At 40.0% G+C, this 9947-nt stretch overlaps 1 pseudogene; it reads left to right on the plus strand.

Moving 5' to 3' along the window:
* Nucleotides 1–4232: 4232 nt before the first annotated feature.
* LOC149253235 (10 kDa chaperonin, mitochondrial pseudogene) lies at nucleotides 4233–4527 on the plus strand (annotated as a pseudogene).
* The last annotated feature ends 5420 nt before the right edge of the window (nucleotides 4528–9947 follow it).

The raw sequence follows: 9947 nt of genomic DNA on the forward strand, positions 1-9947 counted from the left end.
TTAAAGCATCATCTGTTGTTGGAGTTTCATGCGGGGGAGAGTGTTCTTCAGAAGAAGATTCCACATGTTGATCTAGTATAGGAATCCCCCCTTCAAGATGTGGAATTTGATTATCAAATTCTTGAAATGATTTTGCTTTTGTGAATCTATCCAAGCGATCAAGTTGCCGCTCAACAACATTGTCAGTTTTGGATGATTCAAGAAAAATTACATCTCTAGATAAAAAAAACTTTTTATTTACTTCATCATAGAGGCAGTATGCTTTGGAGGTGTTTGAGTACCCCAGGAAGATACACTTACGACTTCTAGCACCAAGTTTGTTTCTATGTACCTTTGGTATCAAAGCATAACAGGTGGAACCAAAGACCCTGAGATGTTTTATCGAAGGAACTTGTCCATACCACATTTCATAAGGAGTCTTGTTTCTTATAGCATTAGATGGACATCTATTCTTTATATATGCAGCACATAGAACAGCATCAGCCCAAAACATTATCTTTACATTTTTGAAGAAAAGCATGGATCGTACCATATTCAAGATTGTTCTATTCATTCTTTCAGCGACACCATTCTGTTGGGGATTATAATGCACGGTTGTTTGATGTTTGATCACATGTTGGCGAAGATAGTTTTCAAACTCATTTGATGTGTATTCTTTTCCATTATCAGTGCGAATAGACCCAATATGAGATTGTGCATCATTTTCAATCCATTTATGAAAATTCTTGAATGTTTGAAAAGCATCAGATTTGTTCTTCAATAAATAAACCCAGCACATTCTGGTGTAGTCATCAATAAACGTCATGATATATTTATTTCCATTTGCAGAAGGAACATGCATTGGACCACATAAATCTGAATGAATAAGTTCAAGTTTCCTATGTGCTCTTGAATGTGAATCATGAAAAGACTGTTTGCTATGCTTTCCTAGAATGCAAGCATCACATTGCTTAAGTTTTCTAGGAATTGTAGGCAAACCAGCGACACCATTTTTCTTCAATAAGCGGAGACTGTCATAGTTCAAATGTCCAAATCTAGCATGCCATAATAGACTTGATGGAAGTGTACCTTCTTCATGATGAGAATTGTATGAGAAATGTTGTGCATGAGCAGATGTTCCTTGCAGTTTGAGAAGCCTTTCTTCTTCTATTCCCCTCATGACAAGTGAGTGGTCAGATGCTTTTCTTACCTCAAGATTTCCATCAAACATATGAATGGAGTGACCTTGCTGGCAGATGTGGACCAAGGACAGCAAGTTTCTCTTGAGCTGTGGGAGATATAGAACATGATGCAGAATAAAGTCTGGAAGACCAGGCAGTTTAAGCCTAATTGTGCCAAGCGCTGATGGCTTGATTTTTGATTGATCTGCAAAGTATACTGCTCCATCAACATTGTCAGTGAAATATTCAAAAAAATATTTTCTATGAGTCATGTGGCAGGTTGCTCCTGAATCAAGAAACCAATCATTTTTCCATGAAGCAAGTGAAGCATTAAACAAATCTTCATTTACTCCAATGTTACATTGTGCCTCAGCATAGTGAGTGGATTCAGGTGCTTTACCTTTGTCTGTATCATCAGTTTTACCTTTCTGTTGGTTTCTTTTCTACTCAATTTTGTCCCATGGTAGCTTGCATGTAGAGGCATCATTTGATCCATTTCTTTTGCAGCGAATGCAGTGCGAATATGCCTTTTCTCCTTTAGAATGTCTGCCCCCCCTGCCTCTAAATTATCTTCCTCTTCCTCTTCGTCCACCTCTTCCTCTTGTAGAATCTTGAGTAGGATGCTTTTCTTTTTGAGCAAGGCACACAGTCTCTTCAGAAGATTCAGGGGCTGTCTTCTTTCCAAAAGCTTTCTCTCTTTCAACAAAATTTTTCACAAGAGAGTCAAAGGTTATATCTTTGAGATTTCCATTTGCTTGCAATGACTCAAGATAATTGGAGTAAATAGGATAAAGTTCCTTGAGAAAAGCGATAAGAGGAATATCCGATTCAACCTTAGTAGATTTGATATCATGCATTATAGACTTTACTTCAGATGCAAGAGCAAGAGGATCATTATTTTGCAGTTCAAAAGTGAAGAGTTTAATCATGAGTTGAACAACTTCAAGTGCAGAATGTGAGTCATAGAGTTCTTTCAGCTTTTGTAAGGCTTCAAATGCAGTGGAATATGATGAAATATGGCGACTCACCTCTTCATTTACAGATGCTGCAATTAATGCATAAGCTTTGTTGTTCTTGTTTTTCCAAATGACGAGCTCTTTGTTTGAGGTGGGCTGTATTGGGTCATTGTCTCCTTCTCCGACACACACTCCTTTCCACAACTCATTGAAAATGAGGGTGTGTTTTATCATCCGAGACCATTCAGGATAGTTCTCCTTGCTAGTGAGAACTATTCCCACCATAGATATGATTGAATGCATTGTAAAATCCAAGAGCTGTAAAAATACTTCTGCTGCTAAAAGAGAATTGATTCTGATATCAAAATGTATTCTGACCTCAAACAATATATTAAACACAGTCAAACGCAGGAGCGTTAACTATGTTAGTCACTTTGAAAACAGCTTTATGAAAACAACAATATGGTAGTCCAAACAACACTAAGGTATAATACATATGTATGTATTATCAAATAATAAAAACATTATACCTCGCTGCCCTAAAAAGCTTCACCACATATAACATTTTAATGCATTATATGCCATGTCCATCATATAAAAGGCAATGTGAAAAAAGGCTAACACGCATATACCATGTTCATCAACAGAGCCTTTCTTAAAAAACGCAAAGACCAGCTCTGTCACCTTATTAGTTAGTACAAACCGACATTCTTCCAAGCTTGTGTGCGCAGAAACAATAAAGAACTTCACCTTGGTTTAAAGAACGTGCCATGAAGAAAACGTCCCAAGAAAAATGAAATGGCTCCTTTGACCATTCAGTCCTCCCTAGAAAAATCAAAAGACTCTTTCGACCATTAGGTCCTCCAATTGGGCATCTAACTACAGGCGGCTTCAATAGCAAGGTCCTTTCTTAAACAACGCACATCACACGAAGAGTAATGAGGACCCAGCAAGAAAGCGGAATGCAGGGCTCACCACCGCCTCTGTTCGAAGAATCTCGGACGTTTTGCCTCCACCAAACATTCATGTGACTATATGTAACAGCGACTACTCATATGGCGCACAACATCAGGAGCATTGGCAAACTGGCCTGTTTGCATCCTTTGCTTGACAACCTCTGTTGGCACTCGAACAAGAGAAGCTGTTACACCTCCAACAGCACCTGCTAACAAATGAGCAACAACTTTATAATTATCCGAAAAAGCTCTAACATTTTTTTTTTCACCGGTTCATAAACTCCAACAAATATCGCTGATGCCGGCAAAGAGATGTTTTATTCCTCGAGGATTAAAGGCCAAAAGAATATCATTAATGTCAAAATAAGATTCATTTTGTCTGATTGAATACAATAATCATTGAGTTTTTGAAATCTCTGATGATTTATTCATATGCCTTCTGTCCAGTAGAATTTTCTTCGTCCTTTCTAGTACTCCAAAGAAAATTGAACCTCTGCACAAGCGCCTCGCACGAAGCTGATTGAAACCACAACCGTTTGAAGAACAGGCAGATGAACGTTTCAATCTGGAGCAGCGATTCATTCAGGTGAACGCTCAGCGCTTCTGAAGCTTGGATAGCGCTGGCAGTGTCAGGTGCAGGTATAAAAAGAATATGGCAGACAGGGTGTAGCTAATTGTAAGGAGGAGCAGCGCAGGTATATGAGAGCAGACTAGGGAGTTACGAGGGACAAGAGCTAAAAGAGGAGCTGGCTCTGATACCATGTCAGGCCAGGAAGTAACTCCATTTGGCAGAAAACTGAATCGTTTTCTTCATTCAATCAGGTAGGCCTGTTATATACATGAGGGAGAGACTGTTCAGTTCATCTCCCGACGACTGTTCACATTTCTCATTTATTTATTTACATATATTTACCCAATCACAAGGATTAGGTGTCAACAAACAACAATGGTATTCAAACTCAAGTCTCCACAGACACCGAATGTTGTGCGCTGCAGCGAACTTCGAGTTTGCGAAATCGTCGGTTCGAAGCACTCGAGGAGTGCTTGTTTCGGTGTACGCTAACTGTGTGATGGTGGAGGCAGAAGGGTTTTGCAATTGCAAGGTCTCTATATAAAAGGCCTCTAGCTATGAGGGTTTCTTCCCTTACATTATCAAACCAATGGCGAAGGATCTTATCCCCTTACTTAACAAGGTTTTGATAGAGAAAGTTGTTGCTTCGAGCAAGACCGCTGGTGGCATTTTGCTTCCGGAGAGCACTGGCAAGTTGAACTCAGAAAAGGTCATATCAGTTGGGCCTGGTTCTCGTAGCAAGGATGGAAACACTTTTTTCTGTTAGTGTCAAGGAGGGTGACCATGTTCTTCTTCCTGAATATGGTGGCACAGAAGTAAAACTTGCTGAAAAAGAGTATCACTCGTATTGAGAGGATGATATTCTTGGGATTTTGCAGGATTGAGTTTTTGCCTACAGGAAAACCGTAGCGAGAATAACTGTGGATAGGACGCTTTCTGAGAAAAAAACTGTGGATGGACAACACTAAAATTACCATGTCAGGACAACGCTTCTTTTATGAAACCATGTCAGGACAATGCTTCTTTTATGAAACGTTTATGGACAGTCAGGACAACATGGACAACGCTTCTTTTATGAAACCATGTCAGGACAGTGCTTCTTTTATGAAACGTTTATGGACATTCAGGACAACATGGACAACGCTGGATAGTATGGAGGGGGCAGCTACCATGTCAAGAGCAGCTAATTATATGGAGGAGCAGCTCAGCTATATGGAGAGCAGACTAGGGAGTTACAAGGGACATAAGAGCTAAAAAAGGCGCTGGCTCCAATACCATGTCACGCCAGGCAGTAACTCCATAAAGCAAAAAATGATTCGACTTTGTTATTCCATTAGGTAGGTCTTTATTATATACATGAGGGAGAGATTGTTCAATTCATGTTCCAATGACTGTTCATATTTCTAATTTATTTATTTATATAAATTCACCCAATCACAAGGATTAGGTGTCAACAACTTGTATGTTGGAAGGCTTGACAGGCTCATCTATTCGCGAAAGGTGCATGTTCGCCTTTGAGCACATCTTGCATGTTTGCTCGTCCATCCGTCCGCGAACACATATTTGCATGATCATCCGTTCGCGAGAACATCTCTTCGCATTCATCGTTCGTTCGTCCACTGGTGAACATGTCCTTCTGCATGTGCTCCCTTCGTTCATCCCATTTGTCATCGCGCCATGTTTGTTGGTGTACTTGTACCTGCAGTCACTCATGATGAGACGACATGAAATACAAAAACCTCCTAGTCTACCATGACACATGATCATTTCAGATGTCGGTGACTGGGAGAGGCAGCAAGGTTGTGAGGAGGGATGATGGCTTTGGGCACTACTGATGAAAACTGCACAAGAGTCACTTGGCGATGAAGATGGGAAATCCAAGTCGATAGTGACCGTCCGCGAGGTCTGGCTCAACTGGAAGGAAAAAATGTGCAAATTTTGGGAGGGACAGTCTGGGCTGGAGGAAGGCAAGGCAGACAGAATTTGTGCATTTTCTGAAACGAGTGAGAAGCAAGGGCTTGACAACAAAATTTGCGCAATTTTTTGGAGGAACAGGCCGAGTTGCATGGAGGATCAATAGGCAGAAATTGAGTAGTTTTTTGGAGGAACTCGCTGGGAGCCTGGCAGCCAAAACTATGCAATTCCTGGAGGGAATTGACAGCTAGCTACTGGGTCACTAGCAGCTGAAACTGCACAATTCCCAAGGGGGATGGGCAGTCAGATGCCGAGAGCTTGGCAGCAGAAACTGTGCAATTCCTAGAGGGAAATATCGATCTACTGCTGGGAGTTGCTGGAAAGAGAAACTACACTGAGGTCGAGAGGTCGGCTTGCTAATCATCTCTGTGCAATTTCTGAGCTGAGTAGATTGTTGGGCAGCAGAAGGCCTGCTCATGAGAACTGCACAATTTTCTAGATGAGAAATCGGTCGACTGTTGGGAGGACTAACTGGGAAACTGCACAATTTTATGAGGGAGACAGGGGCAGGCACTGGTGTCTGTCTAGCCTGTTTGTGCAATTTCCTCAGTTAGCAGAGCGGGTAAGGTTAGCAGTCTCTGCACAATTTTTTAGGGGAGTCAGTCCCTGGGTGGCTTCCAGGTCCAACTCTCTAGATGGGAAACATGAAGGTTGATTGAATTTCTTGCAGGCAGCGTAGGTTGAAAAGACTTGCTTGGTGCTTCTACGCTATTCTCGATGACAGTCGATCGAGTTGATGGCAGGGTGATGGTCTGGCTGGCAGAGGGGAGTCTGCTTGTTGAAACTTCAAAAAAATGACTAAGTGTGTGAATGAGTGAAAGATGCACATGTGATATTGCAAACACACACCAACATGACTTGACACAACCCAAACCATCCAGACACAGATGCTCAAGATGACTGATTGACGGTGTGAGCAACAAGCGCGACAATTGTGATTGATTTTTGATCGACTGTGACGATGCTTGTGTGACAGTGAGTGTGACTCCGTGTGTGAGTGCGACAAATGCTTTTATAGCAAACACAACATGTACACACGAAGAGAAGACCTTCAGCATGACCAGAACATAATCGCAAGCATGACTTCGATACGAACATGCAAAAACTTGGATGAAATGAACAAGCAAGGCAGATGCAAAGACTCACACGGGCTTAGGGAGTGAACCCGAGTGTGTGTAGTCATCAAGTGAAACTCTCAAGGGAGGCTCCGAAATTGGGTGCAGGCCAAAATTTTGGAGGGTGGTTGTAGCCGCTACAATAGGGGTGTATTAGTTATTTTTACAATATAGTTTTCATTTGATTTCACTTGTAAGAAGTTTTAACATGGACATATTTTTTTATTAATAATGATATCAACATATTTTTTGTTGTTGTTGATAATATAAATAATTAGAAGAAAAAGTAATGAAATCCACTATTAACACAAAAGCAATTGGCGCTCTAAACCAATTATCTTATCTAAACTAACTATCTTATGCATGATTAGATAATATAGGGCGACGAAAAATCTATTAAGGAATTTAGACTTCTGTGATCCATAACATTGTTTAGATAATCTTTGGCAAAATCACATAATCAATCTTTTGTCTACGCGTTTCGAACCAACCAGTGTGGTTCATCGTCACGACAAGTTGAAAAATCTATTATAATAACAATATGTAAATAAATAAAAAATATTTGATTTCATTGTTTAAAAGGAATATTTTATATAGAAATGTTATTTGGTATCAATACAAATAGTTAGAAGAGAAGGTATTGACATCTAGTATTAACATAAAAACAATTAACTATCTAAATTAATTATGTTTTTTTCCTTGGAAAAAGCGTAATTTTCATTAAAAAGATAAGAAAATTACATGTTGTATGACACTGCATATATGAACTACTGTCAGCAATAAGGGAGTATTGTTTAGAGCTATTATAAGCTTTACAAAAACTATTATGATGCTTACTGATAATAAACTTCAGAGAAGTCCAGTAAGTTTCTAAAATATGTGTTTTGTCCAAAAATAAACTGAAAACTAGACAAATTATATACATAGAAGGAGAAAGTAAAATAAATATTGCTGAATGATCTAGCGATCATTTAGAAAAGAACCAATCATGTACATAAAAGGACGATGATATTAACTATAGAAAATTCCACCCCTATATTCCTGTATCTTCCATTGGCCTCTATTCAGCTGCGCTGCCTCTTTCGATAAATGATCAACGATCTCATTCCTTTCCCTGTATATGTGTGAGCATGCAAATGAATCAAATTGAGACTTTAGAGAAAGGATATCAGTCAGAATATCTCTAAGTGTGTGCAAGTGACAATGATTAACTTCATTTGTCCAGTTAATTATGAGTTGCGAGTCTCCGAATATCTGAAGTTGTTGGCAATTTTGTTCTTTTGCAAAAAGGAGAAGGTATTTTAGACTACTCAATTCTGCATAGTTATTTGTGCCTCTGCCCAGGCCGACCTTGATTCTATAAGACACTATATTATCCATATGAAGCACCACAACCTTCAACTTGTGCCAAGCCATCAAAATAACCCCAGGGGGAGTTTATGTCTATGGATTCCTGGGTAATGATCCGAGGTGGTCGGATGTCCTGGTCCTCTAGGAGAAAATTGTATATGGCCAACAATGAAATACTGGAGGAATCCCAATCTATTTTGGCATTCATGAAAATGGATTTGTTCCTGTTAATCCAAATTCCCCAGCAAATTAGCAGTGGAAGGCATCTAGTTTTCTGTGAGTTGGCTTTTATCCACCATCTTTGCCAAGCCTCTTCGATATCTTGTCTAGTCCAATCAATATGTAGTTTTAGTGAAGGGAGGATCCTTAAGCAGAAGGCTTTCGAGACAGGACAGGTAAGGAAGAGATGAAAAGTATCTTCCTCATGCATCCTACACAGACAACAACTAGAAGGCCCGCAGTTTGCACGACACCTTAGCATTAGATCAGTGGGAACCTTGTCTATTAAAATGCACCACATGAAAAGCCTAGATTTAGGAGGGGCCTTTAATTTCCAGATATGACTCCACCACCAAGAGAAATCACCAGTGTGTCTGGCTGCCATTGCATAAGCATAACCTGTTTTGGGGGAGTATCTGCCATGGGGATCCAATGCCCAGATAAGGACATCTTGATTGTCACTTATACGCACATTGGCCTCCTTTAATGAACCTATGAATCTCTGCCAATATTCGACCCAAACATTCGGAATGTTGAGCATTCTGTGGTCCTTCCAGGTTTGGTTTTGCCAACTATCCTGAATAGCAATTACTATATGTGATAAGTGGGTGATGCCTGAGACTTGAAGGAAATTGCAAAGACGTCGGGGAAGAATATGGTCATTCCCACATCCACTCCACGCATCCAAATCAATCCTCACTTGAACTCCATTGCTAACTTTCCAAGCCAGACCTTGCTTGATCAGAGAGATAGACAAAGATATTTCTTTCCAAATTATGGAGGAGCCAGACGTAGGAACTGAAGGTCTATGGATCCATTCTAGAACTGAGAGCGGATATATGTACTTATAAAAAGTGATTTCCTGCCAAAGACTTCTGGATTTTATAAGTTGCTAGCCCAGTTTTGTAGCCAAAGCCTCAACGAATAAATGCAAATTTTTTATGCCCCATCCCCCCAGGTTTTTGGGTTTATCAATGTTGTCCCAATGGACCCAAGCAAAGGTTCTCCCTGGATTTTGTCCGTGCCAAAGGAAGTGACAACATAATTTTTGAATTCTTTTTAGAATGCCTTTGGGGATCCATGCCAGCGACATCCAATAAACCAGAATAGCTTGTAGGACCAACCTGAGGAGGGTGAGCCTACCTGCTCTAGAAAGCCATCTCTGTTGCCAAATATTGATTCTTCTTTCAATCTTGGCTATAAGCCAAGTCCAATCTGCTATGCGATAACCATTTGGTTTCAATCTGAAACCAAAATATTTAAGACCATCATCCAAATCTTGATGCTCATATTCAAAAAGTTGGCTAGCTAATCTTGCTTCATTCAATTGGCATGAAACTATGATAATAGTTGATTTTGCAATATTTGGTTGCATGCCTGTAGCTTTACAAAAGAGATCTAGAATAGCCTTGAAAGCATATGAATCTTGAAAATATCCATTTAAAAAAATCAGAACATCATCTACAAATAAGAGGTGGGTTATAGAGGACATATCCGAGATCCTGTAGGACCAACAGGTACGATCAAAGGTTTTGGAAAGATCAATTTTTAGGATGACTGACTTTTTATGGAGCTTCTTAATCGAGTGGAGAGCTTCCTAAGCACTGCCAATTGCTTCATGGATCTGGCGATTGCTGAGAAAGGCA

The sequence above is a fragment of the Pinus tabuliformis genome, chromosome 7 (genome assembly GCF_031772625.1).
Source record: "Pinus tabuliformis cultivar Carrire ecotype Pingquan chromosome 7, CPIR1, whole genome shotgun sequence".
Taxonomy (NCBI): Eukaryota; Viridiplantae; Streptophyta; class Pinopsida; order Pinales; family Pinaceae; genus Pinus; species Pinus tabuliformis.